Genomic DNA, 18,628 nt, shown 5'->3' on the forward strand with positions numbered 1-18,628 from the left:
GCGGGCGAGGGATGAATGAGAAGGACTGTGTAGATGGATCACAATAAACTGTGGAAAATTCTTCAAGAGATGGGAATACCAGACCACTTGACCTGCCTCTTGAGAAACCTATATGCAGGTCAGGAAGCAACAGTTAGAACTGGACATGGAACAACAGACTGCTTCCAAATAGGAAAAGGAGTACATCAAGGCTTTATATTGTCACCCTGCTTATTTAACTTATATGCAGAGTACATCATGAGAAACGCTGGGCTGGAAGAAGCACAAGCTGGAATCAAGATTGCCAGGAGAAATATCAATAACCTCAGATATGCAGATGACACCACCCTTATGGCAGAAAGTGAAGAGGAACTAAAAAGCCTCTTGATGAAAAGTGAAAGAGGAGAATGAAAAAGTTGGCTTAAAGCTCAACATTCAGAAAATGAAGATCATGGCATCTGGTCCCATCATTTCATGGGAAATAGATGGGAAACAGTGGAAACAGTGTCAGACTTTATTTTTGGGGGCTCCAAAATCACTGCAGATGGTGACTGCAGCCATGAAATTAAAAGACGCTTACTCCTTGGAAGGAAAGTTAGGACCAACCTAGATAGCATATTCAAAAGCAGAGACATTACTTTGCCGACTAAGGTCTGTCTAGTCAAGGCTATGGTTTTCCAGTAGTCATGTATGGATGTGAGAGTTGGACTGTGAAGAAGGCTGAGCACCGAAGAATTGATGCTTTTGAACTGTGGTGTTGGAGAAGACTCTTGAGAGTCCCTTGGACTGCAGGGAGATCCAACCAGTCCATTCTGAAGGAGATCAGCCCTGGGATTTCTTTGGAAGGAACGATGCTAAAGCTGAAACTCCAGTACTTTGGCCACCTCATGCGAAGAGTTGACTCATTGGAAAGACTGATGCTGGGAGGAATCGGGGGCAGGAGGAAAAGGGGACAACAGAGGATGAGATGGCTGGATGGCATCACGGACTCAATGGACGGGAAGTCTGAGTGAACTCCAGGAGATGGTGATGGACAGGGAGGCCTGGAGTGCTGCGATTCGCGGGGTCGCAAAGAGTCGGACACGACCGAGCGACTGAACTGAACTGAGGAGATTAGCAGATATACATTACTATTTATAAAACAAATAAACAACGAGGATTTCCTATGTAGCACAGAGAATAATCTCAATATCTTGTAAAAATCTATAATGGAAAATAATCTGAAAAATATATGTATGTATGCATTCTTGGCTGTCCACCTGAAACTAACACAGTATTGTTATTATAAATCTATTCTGCTTCAATTTGAAAAAAGAAACATTCCATTTCTGATGACACTATAGCAGTCAATCAACAAATACTGCCTGGACCTGGCACTACCAGTATTGCTCAGTGCAGTGCTGTTGCCCGTCGTTCAGCTGCTCAGTCATCTCCAACTCTTTGCGACCTCATGGACTGCAGCACGCCAGCCTTCCCTGTCCTTCACCATCTCCTGGAGTTTGCTCAAACCCATGTCCATTGAGTTGGTGATGCCATCCAACCACCTCATCCTCTGTCGTCCCCTTCTCCTCCTGCCTTCAACCTTTCCCAGCATCAGAGTCTTCTTCAATGAGTGGACTCGTCACATCAGGTGGCCAAAAGTATTGGACCTTCAACTTCAACATAAGTTCTTCCAATGAATATTCAAGGTTGATTTTCTTTAGGATTGACTGATTTTACCTTCTTGCAGTCCAAGGGACTCTCAAGAGTCTTCTCCAACACTCTTGCTGGTAGCTTCAGCAAATGACATGGCTCTGAGCTGTGTTACTTGAAAAAGAAAATCCAGAAAACTGTAGAGTTTTCTTTTGGGGTCAGATGGAAAACACTTCAGGATAGCTAAGAACACGGACTCTAGAGTCATATAGACCTGGGGTTGGTGACACAGACAAGATAAACCTCTGAGCCTCAGGTTCACTCCCCGCAACATGGGAATAGTAATAGTACTTTCCTTAGAGAGTAGTTGTGTGGATTAGATGACTAGTGTATATAAAGCCCTAGGATTTCTGTTACTTAGGTCTTATAGCAGTGATGGTGGCTTGTTGGGACACCTGTGACTTGTGAGCTACACTGCACACAAGTGTTTCACTGGGCTTTCTCTGATATTCAAGAAGGGGCTCTTTGAATTAGTGACACTGCAGCCTGCACAGGAGCAAATCCTAGTAAATAGTTTTTTAAAGGTTTTTGCAGAAGAAAAAAAAATCAGTGGGAAGGAAGAAGTTTGTGACAAAGAGAAAACTATGAATGTGACTAAAATTTTATTATGAAAAGAACAGCTGCTGTGTTTTTATCAATATTAAATTGAGTACCAATTTTCTTCTTAAATTTTATGATGTCATCTCTTACACGTTAATCATTAGTATTGTAACTCAAACGTCTCAAAGGAAATGTACCACTGGAAAAAATCACAAATTACATGAATAAACACAAAATTATTGCTGCAATTTGTAGATGTAAAAACATAAACCATGTGCCTTGGTGTGGCATGGAAACACTGAGATGATGGAAAATAATAAGAAAACATTCACAATCTATAGCTAATATAATATATAGTCATAATAGACATTATACTTACTAGCAAACTGTATGTTCAAAGAAGCAGGTAGCACATCTTACCATTGAACTACTCTAAGATTCAAAATTAACTATGTGCCCAGTTACCAAGACCAAGAAGAAATCTAAGGAGCTATGTGAATGTTTATGAAATAGGAGTAAAATCTGAAGAATTTCCCTCTAATTCCACAAAGCAAAGCAGAGATATTCTATATTTTACTTAAAAGAGAGAAATAGGTACTTATAAGAAAGCATGCCAGTCCAAGGCTTCTCTGGTATCTAAAATAAAGCACAGAAAATTATTTTCAAATAAGTTATCTAAATCTTCATTTAATAGCTCAACAGTGAAATAAAATGTCTACTTAAGGCAACTTTTCACATAATATTTTATTCCTGATAGCAATAAGCTTGGGACAAAGGCAGGCTTTCTTTCGTTTGAAAATGAAAATCATACTCATTATCTGATCCCACATCAATTATAAATTCAGAAGAAACAAAATAAAATATTAATATGGATAGAAATGTACTTCCCCCATACATAAGCATTTGGGTTTATGAGTTCATGGGTATATGTGCATTTATATGTATATTAAGTGAAGATGAATATTTCTGAATAATACATGGTAACAGTACAAAATTATCTTTACTGCTTTTTACAAATGAACTACAAGGTTTCTGAAGAGCAGTTCCGATTTTAAATTGCTCCACTGGGGTAGAGCTCCTTAACAAGTATGTTATTCTTCCAGGGACCCTTTCTTTATTTTCATAAGGCTTCAAGGGGATACTGGAAAAATAACATATCAGCACAAATATCACCACCGTTAAACACTTTAAATGCTTACAAAGAAGAAAAGGAAGGAAGGAAGATGGTGCCATTATTGTATTGGTTCTCTTTTAGGGTACCAACAACCGTTATCTTGCATAAATCAGGGGGATCCACTGTTTACATTTGATTACTTGTACTTATGACTTTTTTTGGCATCTGGTCCCGTCACTTCATGGGAAATAGATGGGGAAACAGTGGAAATAGTGTCAGACTTTATTGTGGGGGGCTCCAAAATCACTGCAGATGGTGACTGCAGCCATGAAATTAAAAGACGCTTACTCCTTGGAAGGAAAGTTAGGACCAACCTAGATAGCATATTCAAAAGCAGAGACATTACTTTGCCGACTAAGGTCTGTCTAGTCAAGGCTATGGTTTTTCCAGTAGTCATGTATGGATGTGAGAGTTGGACTGTGAAGAAGGCTGAGCACTGAAGAATTGATGCTTTTGAACTGTGGTGTTGGAGAAGACTCTTGAGAGTCCCTTGGACTGCAAGGAGATCCAACCAGTCCATCCTAAAGGAGACCAGTCCTGGGTGTTCACTAGAAGGAATGATGCTAAAGCTGAAACTCCATACTTTGGCCACCTCATGCGAAGAGTTGACTCACTGGAAACGACTCTGATGCTGGGAGGGACTGGGGGCAGGAGAAGGGGACGACAGAGGATGAGATGGCTGGATGGCACCACCTACTCAATGCACATGAGTTTGGGTGAACTCCAGAAGTCAGCGATGGACAGGGAGGCCTGGCGTGCTGCTATTCATGGGGTCGCAAAGAGTCGGATATAACTGAGCAACTGAACTGAACTGAACTGAACTGATAGAGATCAAACTGCTAGTCAGAGCCAGTGCTAGAATTCAAAGGTTTGTCCGATGCCAAAAAACTGATGCTTATTTTCAGATACTGAAAGCACTGAATCAAGGCATATAACAAAATCAGGAGTTCTGGATCAGCCAGAAGAGCAACAGAGATGGGAGGCAGTGAGGAAGGTAGTCTGTCTACAAGGCACATCTGAACACAAAAGTGGACTGCAATAATAAATCAGAGGAGACGACTACAATGAAAACTCTGGCCTCAATCCAAGGAAAAACAGGAGCCATTCCAAGTTACAGAAGGATTCTGAGGCCTCGCAAACGTTTCTGGCAGTTGTATTTAAAATGTGTTATAGGAGATCATGGAGAAGGAGTTACTCGAGGTCAAAACAAGACTCCTAGGGGACAAAAATCAGTTCATGGAATAGAAAAACAGATAAAAGAAAAAATACTGCAGTGGCAACAGTGATAGGATGTAGTGGTGTGGATTCAGAGAAACAGATGTTTGTCTGGAAATGTCTTTATTTCACCTCCATTATTTTGAAGGGTACCTTTGCTAGCTATACAATTCGATAGTGGAGAACTAACAGTTATTCAGGAATGCATCTCGAAGAACAATACTTTGGAGTCTTCTACCCTAAAACAGTAACTGAAGAGAAGACTATCCCAAATAACTTCAGTTATTCAAAGAAATGCATCTTTTAAAACGTAATGATATTAGGTACCAAGAGCCTCCTCTATGTCTGAAACATAGTACTGTACATCTAGTTTCTGAAATTGTGAAAGATGAGATTTTTAAATGGCTGCTACTTACATATTTTACAATTACAGAACTGCAAAGGGTTATTGTTAAGACAGAAATACTAAATGAGAGTCATCGAAGAACAAAATAGTATATTGGGCACAGAGGACAGGAGTGGAAAATGTTTACAAAGTTGAATAAATAAGACTGTTGAATGACTTTAGAGTCTAAATGAGAAAAGCACAGTTATTAAAGTTATTTTTTAAAAATCATAGAAAGTATATAATACAGGAAAATTACTTATTATTATACAATATAATTTTTTCCATATGTTTAAAATCCCATTACACTAGTGGCTTTCAAATTTTTGACTAGTACAGTCATAACTTCAGATTATAACCCAATATACACATATTAATACATGTAAATATGTTATTGATATATGTCACAGAGCAATATTTATCCTTACTATATACTGTGTACTAAGATATTTTTTCTTTTCTTTTTATTTTATTTAACTTTTATTTTATATTGGAGTATGGTTGATTAACAATGCTGTGTTAGTTTTGTGTGTATAGCAAAGTGATTCAGTTATACATATATGAATAGCCATTCTTTTTGAACTTACTAAGCTATTTCTTATTCCAGTCTTTTTTCTAATACCTCAATGGAGTCCCACTAAACTGACTTTATAACTTAACATATATAGCAAAATCTTTGAAAAACACTGTTATTACCTCCCATGCTCCCTTCACATACTCTCCTTTGCTCTCAGGCTCACCACCCTCAAAAAGACAAAAAAATGGTCTTCCTTACTGAAACCAAGCAATATATCAGTCATTAAAATAAATGTGCTGAACTGAAAACAGACTACAAAGGGGAAACAGTCATATGTTCACACTGGCTACTGACCCATCCATGCACAGACAGAGTAGTAGCTTAAAATGAAGAGGAAATTACAACTCTGTGGTTCAGTATGGTTATAAGTAAACAGCCTATGATGCTATGGGGTCTGGGCTGCGTGGCACAAATAGTCAAACTGCTTAAAATTCTCATAGAAAGATGAAGCAAAAAAGAATCAGTGCTTCTGAAATAAATTATCTGAAACAGAGTCCAGTGAAAGAGCCATATAACACTTCACTAAACACTAAACACTAAACACTCCAGTGCTCTTGCCTGGAGAATCCCCATGGATGGAGGAGCCTGGTAGGCTCCAGTCCATGGGGTCGCTTAGAGTCAGACACGACTGAGCAACTTCATTTTCACTTTTCACTTTTCACTTTCATGCATTGGAGAAGGAAATGGCAACCCACTCCAGTATCCTTGCCTGGAGAATCCCAGGGACAGAGGAGTTTGTTGGGCTGCCGTCTACAGGGTCGCACAGAGTCGGACACAACTGATGTGACTTAGCAGCAGCAGCAGCAGGTCTAAACAATTACATTCTAGCTAACAAGAATTATCACTTCTGCACTTAATAGCTAAAGAAAAGAAAGAAAGTCATTCAGTCATGTCTGACTCTCTGTGACCCTATGGACTGTAGCCCACCAGGCTCCTCTGTCCATGAAATTTTCCAAGCAAGAATATTGGAGTGGGTTGCCACTTCCTTCTCCAGGGGATCTTCCCAACCCAGGGATCCAACTTGGGTCTCCTGCATTGCATCTGAGCTGCCAGGGAATCCCCTTAAAAGCTAAACACCAAATTTAAAATGTGCATTATTTAAATATTTATTGTACAAATTATTTGAACCTATGGATCATAACTCAATGCCACTTAGAAGTTTTATCTCTTCCAGCAAACAATGAAATAGTTCTCATTACATTTTCCCACTTGCCCAAGAATTGAGAGTGAACTTTTGCGCTTCCCTCATTTCCCATGGCATCTCACAATTCAGCCATGGTCAATTAATCAATACAAGTTTAACAAAACATTCTCATTACTATTTTTGAAAAATACTTTAGTCAACTGTAGGGAACTAGGAAATTTTGGCTAAAGTTTTAAACTACTAGTTCTCTTAACTGGACAGCAGTAAGCACCCTCTGTTGTATTTTGTTTTATTACTAACAGAAGCAGAAGGTATTAAGAGGTGACAAGAATACACAGAAGAACTATACAAAAAGATCTTCACAACCCAGATAATCACGATGGTGTGATCATCCACTGAGAGCCAGGCATCCTGCAATGTGAAGTCAAGTGGGCCTTAGGAAGCATCACTACGAACAGAGCCAGTGGAGGTGATGGAATTCCAATTGAGCTATTACAAATCCTAAAAGATGATGCTGAGAAAGTGCTACATTCAATATGCCAGCAAATTTGGAAAACTCAACAGTGGTCACAGGACTGGAAAAGGTCAGCTTTCATTCCAATCCCAAAGAACCACAATGCCAAAGAATGTTCAAACTACTGCAAAATTGCACTCATCTTACACACTAGCAAAGTAATGCTCAAAATTCTACCAGCCAGCCTTCAACAGTACATGAACTGTGAATTTCCAGATGTTCAAGCTGCCTTTAGAAAAGGCAGAAGAACCAGAGATCAAATTGCCAACATCCGCAGGATCATCGAAAAGACAACAGAGTTTCAGAAAAATATCTATTTCTGCTTTATTGACTATGCCAAAGCCTTTGACTGTGTGGATCACAACAAACTATGGAAAATTCTTAAAGAGATGGGAATACCAGACCACCTGACCTGCCTCCTGAGAGATCTGTATGCAGGACAAGAAGCAACAGTTAGAACCGGACATGGAACAATAGACTGGTTCCAAATCAGGAAAGGAGTACGTCAAGGTTGTATATTGTCACCCTGCTTATTTACTTTATATGCAGAGTACATAATGAGAAAGACTAGGCTGGATGAAGCACAAGCTGGAATCAAGACTGCCGGGAGAAATATCAATGACCTCAGATATGTATATGACACCACCCTTATGGAAGAAAGTGAAGAAGAATTAAAGAGCCTCTTGATCAAAGTGAAAGAGGAGCATGAAAAAGTTGGCTTAAAACCCAACATTCAGAAAACTAAGATCATGGCATCTAGCTCCATCATTTCATGGCAAATAGATGGGAAAACAATGGAAACAGTGACAGACTTTATTTTGGGGGCTCCAAAATCACCACAGATGGTAATTACAGCCATGAAATTAAAAGACACTTAATCCTTGGAAGAAAAGCTACGACCAACCTAGACAGCATGTTGAAAAGCAGAGACATTACTTTGCCAACAAAGGTCCGTCTAGTCAAAGCTATGGTTTTTTCCAGTAGTCATGTATGGATGTGGGAGTTGGACTATAAAGAAAGCTGAGTGCTGAAGAATTGATGATGCCTTTGAACTGTGGTGTTGGAGAAGACTCTTGAGGGTCCCTTGGACTGCAAGGAGATCCAACCAGTCCATTCTAAAGAAAATCAGTTCTGAATATTCACTGGAAGGACTGATGCTGAAGCTGAAACTCCAATACTTTGGACACCTGATGCGAAAGAACTGACTTATTTGAAAAGACCCTGATGCTGGGAAAGATTGAAGGCAGGAGGAGAAAGGGACAACAGAGGATGAGATGGCTAGACGGCATCACTGACTCAGTGGTCATGAGTTTGAGTAAACTCTGGAAGTTGGTGATGGACAGGGAGGCCTGACGTGCTGCAGGCCACAGGGTCGCAGAGTCGGACACAACTGAGCAACTGAACTGAACCACTTAATATAGGAAATGTTTCAGATCTAAGAAATGTGAAACTGTCTATACCTTTTGCCTTACTCTAGTCCCTTTACCTTCACCCTCTTTTCTGCTCTTCCAAATTTCAAAGCATTTAATTTTGACACAACTAAACTACCTTCAATTGAATCCTCCCTTTATTGAGTGAAATCTGTTTTTTTAAAAAAAGAGAGGATAAGATCTGTCTCACAAAGATTTGCCAAAATAAAAGCCTACTCACTCAGAAAAACGGTAAGCCTTCTAACTAGCTACACTGTGTAGTTACCAATGAACCACAGAGTTGTAATTTCCTCTTCCTTTTAAGGAGCTCTGCAACCACCTATGTGAAGATGGATCAACAGCCTAGCACAAACTATTTTCTGAGTGGGGGAAGAATCAGGAAACTAGTTCTTACCCATCATCACATTCCAGGAAGACGTGGCTGGCTCCTTCTGGATAGTGAATAGATAAATATAGGCAGACTCTAAAATCGTAAGTAAATAATTGGCCCATTTAGTTTTTCTGGGACCAAAAAAGGATCACACTTTAAATTCTAAAGGTGAACTAATTCAGTGTCTGAATGCTGAAATACACCCTTAAATTCTCTGCAGACCTGGATCAATGGGAGGTACCATGTATCTTCTTATTTATGGTACTTCTCCTAAGCTTTTGAACAGTCTCAGTTCCTTCAAAACCTTCACACATATTCTTTCCAAAACTCAATTCAAATTCCACCTGCTTGGCAAAAATCTCCATGAGCCTCCCAAATGAAAGACATTTTTCAATACTGTGAAATCCCCTTGTATTTTATCTGACCCTTTGAGGCATATTTACAGTTGTCTACATACACAGTTTATCTATCTACTATAATGTAAATCCCTGAGGACAAAGGAAGGGTATCATTCATCTTTATATCCCCAAAGTACATATCCTAGGGCCTTTTACAAGTTGGCATTCAGTCAATAATTGGTCAATACTTCAATCTTGGACTCATATAAGAACCAGTTCCTACTGAAAACTGTTTATACAATACCTAGCACAACACAACCCAGGCAGGTATTTTTATATGCCCATTTTATCTGTTGCTGTTAAGATTACAAAAAAAAATTGTTGTATGTATTTCTATATCTTACTACTTTACTTCTACTTTTAATAAACTTTACCCTGTATATCTACTAAGTGCTTGTCACTAATATATTTACAAGTTTTTAAAAGTACACCAGCCAAATCAAATATATATTTTTTGCACTCAAATAAACATGGGTTTAATTAGTGACTATATAAACAAAATAATAATTTCTAAACTCCAGTACTTTGGCCACCTCATGCCAAGAGTTGACTCACTGGAAAAGACTTTGATGCTGGGAGGGATTGGGGGCAGGAGGAGAAAGGGACGACCAAGGATGAGATGGCTGGATGGCATCACTGACTCAATGGACGTGAGTCTGAATGAACTCCGGAAGTTGGTGATGGACAGGGAGGCCTGGCGTGCTGCGATTCATGGGGTCGCAAAGAGTCGGACACGACTGAGCAACTGAACTGAACTGAACTGAAATACGAGGCCCATGCCTCTCTGTGGCCACTGAGGTAAACACACTCAACCCTTTACAAACACCAGTGATTGGGAGAGAAGGAGAAAAGACATACCACCAGATACTGTACTTAATTCCTTGTGTCTGATTACTATTAAGAAGTTCAATATCAGATTTTCTGTTTTTAATAATAAAACAAAAGGCTGATAAAATTAGTTGACAGTGTAGGTTGCTTTCACACAGATGATCTTCAGCAGGCTCTGTACAGACTGAATTGATAGGGAGAGAGAATAAGCATCCTTCTAGACTCAGTCTTAGGTTCTAGGTAGGAGAAGGGGGGATATACAGAGGTCAAATAACAATCTTCATAATCAGGTGCTTTGCAATCATCCTAAATGGGCAAATAAAAACCAGTACACATGAAAAAAAAAGCGCTAGAAAACTACACAAATAATTCAGAGATAAGCCAAGTGCTATGATAAGCCAAAACTAGAGGCATTTGAAGAAGAGCAGTTTATATGATCATCATGACAAAGCCACAGAAAGCTGAGCTGGGAATAAGCTTGGGTATTATTGGTGGCCTGGGAGGATGGAGCTTGTACAAGGACACAGAAGGTTCAACAAATGATATGTTTACATTTAAAAAACCAAATGAAAGTAGTGGATCATTGAGATAGTGAACATTCTGAATAGAGACATAAGATCATGAGGCTAAAATTAAAATAAGAGTCATCTGAATAGGGATATGCTCTCTGGAGGAAGAGCCTTATTGCCAGTACCTAGAAAAGTAACTGGCAAAAGAAGGGGCTCAATAAATGTTTTCCAATATAATAATTGGATGTACAGATGGATGGATAAGAGCACAAACAGTCTAAATCAGAGAGACTGATTGGGAAACCAAGCAAATGTCTTAATTCAGGCCTAAAAGTAGTAACAGTAAAAATGAAGAGGAAGTGATGAGTACAAGAGACAACTCTAAGTAAGTAGTAATAAATTCATGACAGAAGGGGAAGAGATATGGGAATAAAAAACAGATGGATCAAAGTTTTTTCAAAGCTTTTTCAAAGTTTCCAAAGTGAATGGGAGAATGCAGGGATCTTTTCAAAGGTAAACAAAATAAGATTACATTTAGGCCAATAGATTTTTGAAATGAAGACAGAACTTCTAATTGTTATAGTAATTAATAATTTGGAGCTACAAGATTAGGCAGATTCTTTATCAGCTGAGCTACCAAGAAAGCCCAGAAGTACAGAACTGATGATTTAAAATAAAATAAAATAAAATAAGAACAGATTAGGATCAAGAAAATGAGGTAGCAAAGTGCAAACATTTGATAGAATTGCCATATTTACCTGATTTGCTGTGTAATTCTCCAATCTGTTTCAATAACAAAATTATTAATAATTCATTAGAACTTTCTCTTCATGAGTAATCAGTCAAGTAGTACTGAAAGAAGTTTCTAAGGGGATGTTCACAGACCAAGAAATCAGGGGTATAAATTATGATTATTTTATTTTACAAAGTGACAGCATTTTCTTCTTTCTGCCACTCAGAGGCCAACAATGGCATCACTGATGATTTACCTGAGCTGTGCTCATCTGTTTACACTTTCACATTCAATAAAAATGTGCAGTTACTATGGCAAAAAAAATAAAATAAAATAAAATAAAATAAAATAAAATCCGCCCCTCCATAAAAAATGTATTAGAATATGTAAAAGCTAGCAATTTCATGAAAAATTCCCAAAGGAAACATATCTTCCAAAAAATCATTTTTATCATCATCAACAAAGCAATAACATGACTCTAATTTATTATCAGTATTATTATTATAGCTGCTAACATTTACTTAGCCTTTACTATGTATTATGCACCACAGTGATTTATATATATTATTGCATTTTATCCTTACAATGATTCTAGAAGATTGTTATGATTGTACCCACCTTCTAGAATAGGAAACTGGGACACAGAGTAGTTAAATAACCACATTTAAGTGCCAGAAGCAGAACTTAAATCCAAGTTTGATAATATTCTAGGCCAAATATTCTCTAAGATCCTGGATAGAAATTTAAAAAAAAAAAAAACCTCAACATTGCTTTTCCTATTTTAAAAAAATCTTAATCTATGAAGGTTTCTATTACTGTTTTACAACTTATATAATGTATTAACACTGCTGCTGCTGCTAAGTCACTTCAGTCGTGTCCGACTGTGTGACCCCATAGACGGCAGCCCACCAGGCTCTGCCGTCCCTGGGATTCTCCAGGCAAGAACACTGGAGTGGGTTGCCATTTCCTTCTCCAATGAATGAAAGTGAAAAGTGAAAGTGAAGTTGCTCAGTCATGTCTGACTCTTCGCGACCCCATGGACCACAGCCTACCAGGCTCCTTTGTCCATGGGATTTTCCAGGCAAGAGTACTGGAGTGGGGTGCCATCGCCTTCTCCGTGTATTAACACAGTGGTATATAAATTATAACTAAGCACTCATTTATGAGGGAGAGACAGTCTGTTTTTTCTAGTAGGAATGGGAGATCAAAACAGTTTATATATATATACATGTATATATGTTTTATACACACACACACACACACACACACACACACACACACACATACACCCTTTCCTGTCTACCTTTGTTTCCTACAAGAATTCAGTATCAAAAGTTTTATCTTCTGTTTTCTTTAAAAAGAGACCACTTAAATGCCCAGAAGAATTAAAAGTAGGGTTTTGAAGATATATATATATATGTATACACACTCACACTCACACTCACACTCACACACACCCACCCACCCATGTTCATAGCAGCATTATTCACAATAGCTAAAATATGGAAGCAATCCAGTGTCCATTCATGGGTGAATGAATAAACAAAAATGTGATATATACATACAAGGGAATATTATTCGGCTTTAAAAAGGAAGGAAATTCTGACACCTGCCACAACATGGATGAAACTTGAGGACATTATACTAAGTAAAATAAACCAGTCACAGAAAGAAAAATACTGCATGATTTCATTTACGTGAGGTACTTAGAGTAGTCAAAACTATAGAGACAGAAGGCAGAATGGTGGTTGCCAAGGCCTGGGGGAGAGAGAAATAGGGAGTCATTGTTTACAGGTTATAGAGTTTCAGTCTTACAAGATGACAAGGATTATGGAGATGGATGGTTGGTTGCACAACATTATGAGTGCATGTAAAATATACCACTGAATTGTACACTTAAAAATAAGTTAAGATGATAAATTTCATGTTGTGTGTATTTTGTCACAATAGTTTTTATTTTTTGTCTGGCTATTGATTGTGAAAACTGATAAACATGTTTTACTATTGTGAACAAAAAAAAAAGGAAGAAAAAAAAAACAAACAGACCACAGATGCTCAGATTCTCTATTTACACATTCATTTATTTTAAAACTATCTATTAACTGCTTCTCTTATGCCAAACTCTGGTGGTACATTCAGTGATTTCTAAGAAACAATCCCTGATTTTAAGGAGGTCAGTAAGGAAGTCAGTGATGTAAAACCCAAACATATAAACAAATCATTCTAAGTTAATATTCTAAGAACAATAATAGTGATAGTCAAAAGCTAGCACTTTCTATTAGGTACTTGTTATATGCTAAGTAAACACTTTTACCTGAACAATGTTAGGAGAGAGATGGATTATCATCTGTACTTTACAGAAGATAAAACTGATTCGGATAGGTTAAAAAATACTCTCAAGAGGGCCCGGCTTAGAAACATGTGAACCCAGGCAGGTTGATTCCAGACCCCATTCTTCTAGCCACACTCCCCAGAGTGGTAGAAAGGGGGTCTAGGGGAACAGACCTACACATACTACTTTTGTTTGCTAGGTCTCCAATACCCAAAGCCAAACTCTTTCATTTTCATTGCCTATTGAAACAAATCACATATTAAAAAACAACACTACAACAATAAAAATCAGGCCATACTCGTCAGACTTGTAATTCTAACATTTCATTGAAAAATGTATATTGCATTCTATAATGCTATATTTTAGAAAACATGGCAACAAAACACTTTTGTTTATACAAAAGTGCTCCCCAGCTTAAATCAAACTGGAATGGGTTTACAGAATTCAACATGAGCAACAGTCTTAAACCAGAAATGTGATTTTTCAGAAGTTGCATACTTAAGATTCAGTAACTAGTCACCATCTATTTTAACCCAAATATCTGCTTCTATGTGATCTCAAAGGCATCCTGAAGTAAACTATATAGATGGTAAAGTTTACCATTCAACAGGCTTCTAAAGTTTAATCTAAGTCTCCATATACCTCCATCCACCCTGAATGACATTAAAATAGAAATCAACAGTACATGCTGCTGCTGCTGCTAAGTCGCTTCAGTCATATCTGATTCTGTGCGACCCGACAGACAGCAGCCCACCGGGCTGAGAACCTGCTATATCAAGCCAGCTGTTTTCAGTGAGGATTCGTGAAAAGTGGTTCCAAAAAACAAACTTCACTTTGTCTTGAACATTCTAAGAACATAGTGGATCTTTAAATATTTATTACCTGACTAAGGCACATAAACATAGCAATTCCTATGGCTCTACTTAGATGCCACAGTGATAAGTACAATAGAAATGAAGAGTCAACAACCAAAAGGAAAAAAAAAAAAACAACCAACAGGTTTATATTTTCCTATTACCATGGACTAGACTTTCAGCAAAACCTTGTTTTGTACTAAATCTTTACCAGTCTTCCTCCAGGGCTTCTTTCAAGGATCAAGCATTCTTTTACATGGAGTTGTGTCAAATACTAACCTTAACTTTAATGTGGCCAAAACCACTTTCAAACCTGTCCAGATTGTTCTCAGAGAGCTATTGCTTCCTGATAAATCCACCTTGAAAGGCAAACAGACGGTTAGTTCAAGTGAAAAGGGTCTTCATGTAGAGAATCTGATTTGCTAAGTCTAGCTTAGTTTTCATGAATAAAGTCAGACAAGCAAATAACATTAGGAGGAAAAGTTTGGCGAACTATTAAATTTAATTATTTTCCTATTCCATGAAAATTCTTTAAGAATTAAGTAAAAATGCTGTAATCATCTTTTTTTTTTGTAATCATCTTTTAAAAATGTCAGTTTCAGGCCAATTATCTTCTCCTTTTATGAAAAAGAGAATGTTCAACATGAGGATTCTACATATTTCCAAGATTTAGTTTTCCTTTTAAAAAAGTCATTTGAGACAATATCTCAGGAGTAGAATGCATTATTTTCTTTAACAGAAAAAATAGTCAATACTGCAATCTCATGTGTTTTCCCAACTATGATGCTTAGAAATGCACTTAATACTTGCTTAATTTTATTAAAGAATAAAAATACCAGGAAAGAGCCATTTCCATAGTATAAGTGCAAATCATCAAGGCTGTATATTGTCGCCCTGCTTATTTAATTTATACGCAGAGTACATCATGTGAAATGCTGGGCTGGATGAAGCATAATATGGTATCAAGATTGCTGGGAGAAACATCAATAACTTCAGATACACAGATGACACTACCCTTATGGCAGAAAGTGAAGAAGACCTAAAAAGCTTCTTGATGAAAGTGAAAGAGGAGAGTGAAAAAGTTGGCTTAAAACTCAACATTCAGAAAACTAAGATCATGGCATCCGGTCCCATCACTTCAGGGCAAATAGATGGGGAAACAATGGAAACAGCAACAGACTTTATTTTGGGGGCTCCAAAATCACCACAGATGATGACTGCAGCCATGAAAGTAAAAGACACTTGCTCCTTGGAAGAAAAGCTATGACCAACCTAGACAGCATATTAAAAAGCAGAGACATTACTTTGCCAATAAAGGTCTGTCGATTCAAAGCTGTGGTTTTTCCAGTAGTCATATAGGGATGAGAGTTGGACCATCAAGCCGAGTACCAAAGAATTGATGCTTTCAAACTGTGGTGTTGGAGAAGACTCTTGAGAGTCCCTTGGACTGCAAGGAGATTCAACCAGTCCATCCTAAAGAAATCAGTCCTGAATATTCATTGGAAGAACTGATGCTGAAGTCCAATACTTTGGCCAACTGATGTGAAGAACTGACCCATTTGAAAAGACCCTGATGCTGGGAAAGATTGAGGGCAGGAGGAGAAGAGGATGACAGAGGATGAGATGGTTGGATGGCATCACCAACTCAACAGACATGAGTTTGAGCAAGCTCTGAGAGTTCATGATGGACAAGGAAGCTTGGCATGCTGCAGTCCTTGGGGTTGCAAAAGTTAGACACAATTGTGACTGAAATATAAAGCAGGAAACTGACCAAACAAGAATAATTTTTAAAAGCATATATCCAGTTTTAGGGAAGAAAGAACTTTTTCAGTTTGAGCCCTAAAGATCCTTGAAAATTCCTCCTCTTAGACTTTTGCAGATCAGTACCTTAAAAACTTAACTCCACATGTGGCCATGAAAAAAAAAAAGGGACATACTACCTACTAGGGGAAACCCTCTCTCTGAAAAGCAAGGCTGACAGAATGCACAATTATTGTAAAGTCTTTCCAGATCAACCCTAGCCAACTGATATTTCTATATACTTGGAACTTGATTTTCACCAACTTCCAGAGATCAAGGGAACATATATAAATTAAATGACTTGGCAAGAGTTTGGTGACTTGCAAAGTAGCAGAGTTTAACAAAGACCTTTGTTTCCTGATAGGCAAATTGATGCTTCCACAGTAGAACACTGGGCTGTCATCTGGCAGGTTTGTACAACACATAATCTCTCTATAACAAAATTCTGAGTTTCTGAAGGATAGAAACTGCACTATTTATTGCTTTTGAGACTCCGGAGTGATTTTGCTAGTTTTGGGACCCTTAAAAAAAAAAGTCAGATATATACTACCAAAATAAAGATTGAAGGGAGTAAATAAATGTGTTCAGGACAAGATCTTGATAAATGGCAAAAGTTCACCCTTCAAGATTAAAAACAAAACCCAGCACCCATTTGTCTCCATGTCTGTTTATTCTTATTTCCAGAAAAATTCCAAAAGAAGAGATTTTTTTCTTACTTTTTCAAATAAGTATGGCTTTCCTGTCTGGCACCTTAAAAACCATACTTGATGAAAGATTAAGGGACTCCAGGATAAGAGTTATCCATAAAGGATCTCTTGTCAATAATTATCTGAACCACAGTACTCAAAAAGGCAAACGGATTTGAACCAAAAAAGAAATATTGGGTCTAACTATAATGGCAAGAGACTATTAAAGCAATTACACACTATTCACCTAATAGTCAATTAGAAAATTTATTCCATTCTTGGGCTAGAAGTCATTTGATAAGACAGAAAATTAGAATATAAATGGTATCTGTATGTTTTTGGATCCAAAGAGCTGTTGCTAAGGTCATAACAAGTATAGCAGGCCTAATCTTATCATGCCTTTATCCCACAGCCACTGTACCCCACCCCTGGGCCTGGAAGAGAATGTGCTAACCAGTCTCAATGTGTCCCTCCAGACCTTCACTCTGCTCTTTTTTAACCTGTGCTGAGTTGGGCCAGCCAACCAGCATGAGCTTCACCAAAGGACTCTCTTGTCTCTGGACTTTCACGAGTCTGGCCAGTGGGAGGCAGTGACCAAAGATCAAAGAAAGAAAAGTGAAGATTTTTATACTCCTAACTTTCTCCCTTTTCCAGATGACATTGGTCAGTTGCTCTCCTCTACTAAAGGCCACAGCTCCTGTCAGTCCATCCTTCCATGACAGCTCTTCCCTAGTAGCTCTCTCCTTTTGCCCTGGGGACAGCCCTATAGGTAGTACTGGCTCCCTGCAGCTGCTAGCCCCTCCTTCTTATACTGAACCATTTCCCCTTAATTCTGCCCATACCTCTGTAATTATTCTCTTCAGTAAACTTTTCAGTTATCCCAATTGAATAGAGAGTATCTATGTCTGGTAGGACCTAGAATGATACGTTGGGATAGAGGTACTTCTTGCTTCACATTGCCAATTCCAGATAACTTTACTGGGGGTGGGGGAGGGGACCTTTGGTTACTTATGCTTTTGTTGTCATACCTAAGAAGGTTCTGCCTAACCCAAGGTCACATATATTTATCCCTGTATTTTCTTCTAAGAGCTTTACAGTTTTAGCTCTTCATTTAGGTCTATAATTCACTTTGATTGCTTTTCATTTAGAGTCTAAATGTATCTTTTTTAATATGGATGTCCAATTGTCCCAGTACCATTTGTGAGTATTCGTGTGAATTCTTTCTTCATTTAATTGCATTGGCATTCTTGTTGAAAATCAACTTACCATAAAAGGTTTATTTCTGGATTCTAATCCTGTTCCACTGATCTCTGTGTCTAGCCTTACACCAGCACTACACTGTCCTGATTACTGTATATTTAAGGTTTGAAACCAGGAAGTCTAAATCTTCCAGTTTTAGTCATTTAAAACTGTGTTGACTGTTCTGAGTTCTTCACATTTCCATATCAGCTTAGGATCAGCTTTTCAA

At 38.1% G+C, this 18,628-nt stretch overlaps 1 protein-coding gene across 1 annotated transcript in view; it reads right to left on the reverse strand.

Moving 5' to 3' along the window:
• The window catches only part of NME7 (NME/NM23 family member 7), a 241,564-nt gene that overhangs the window by 208,797 nt on the left and 14,139 nt on the right, over positions 1-18,628 (reverse strand).

This window comes from Ovis aries, chromosome 12 (assembly GCF_016772045.2).
Source record: "Ovis aries strain OAR_USU_Benz2616 breed Rambouillet chromosome 12, ARS-UI_Ramb_v3.0, whole genome shotgun sequence".
NCBI lineage: Eukaryota > Metazoa > Chordata > Mammalia > Artiodactyla > Bovidae > Ovis > Ovis aries.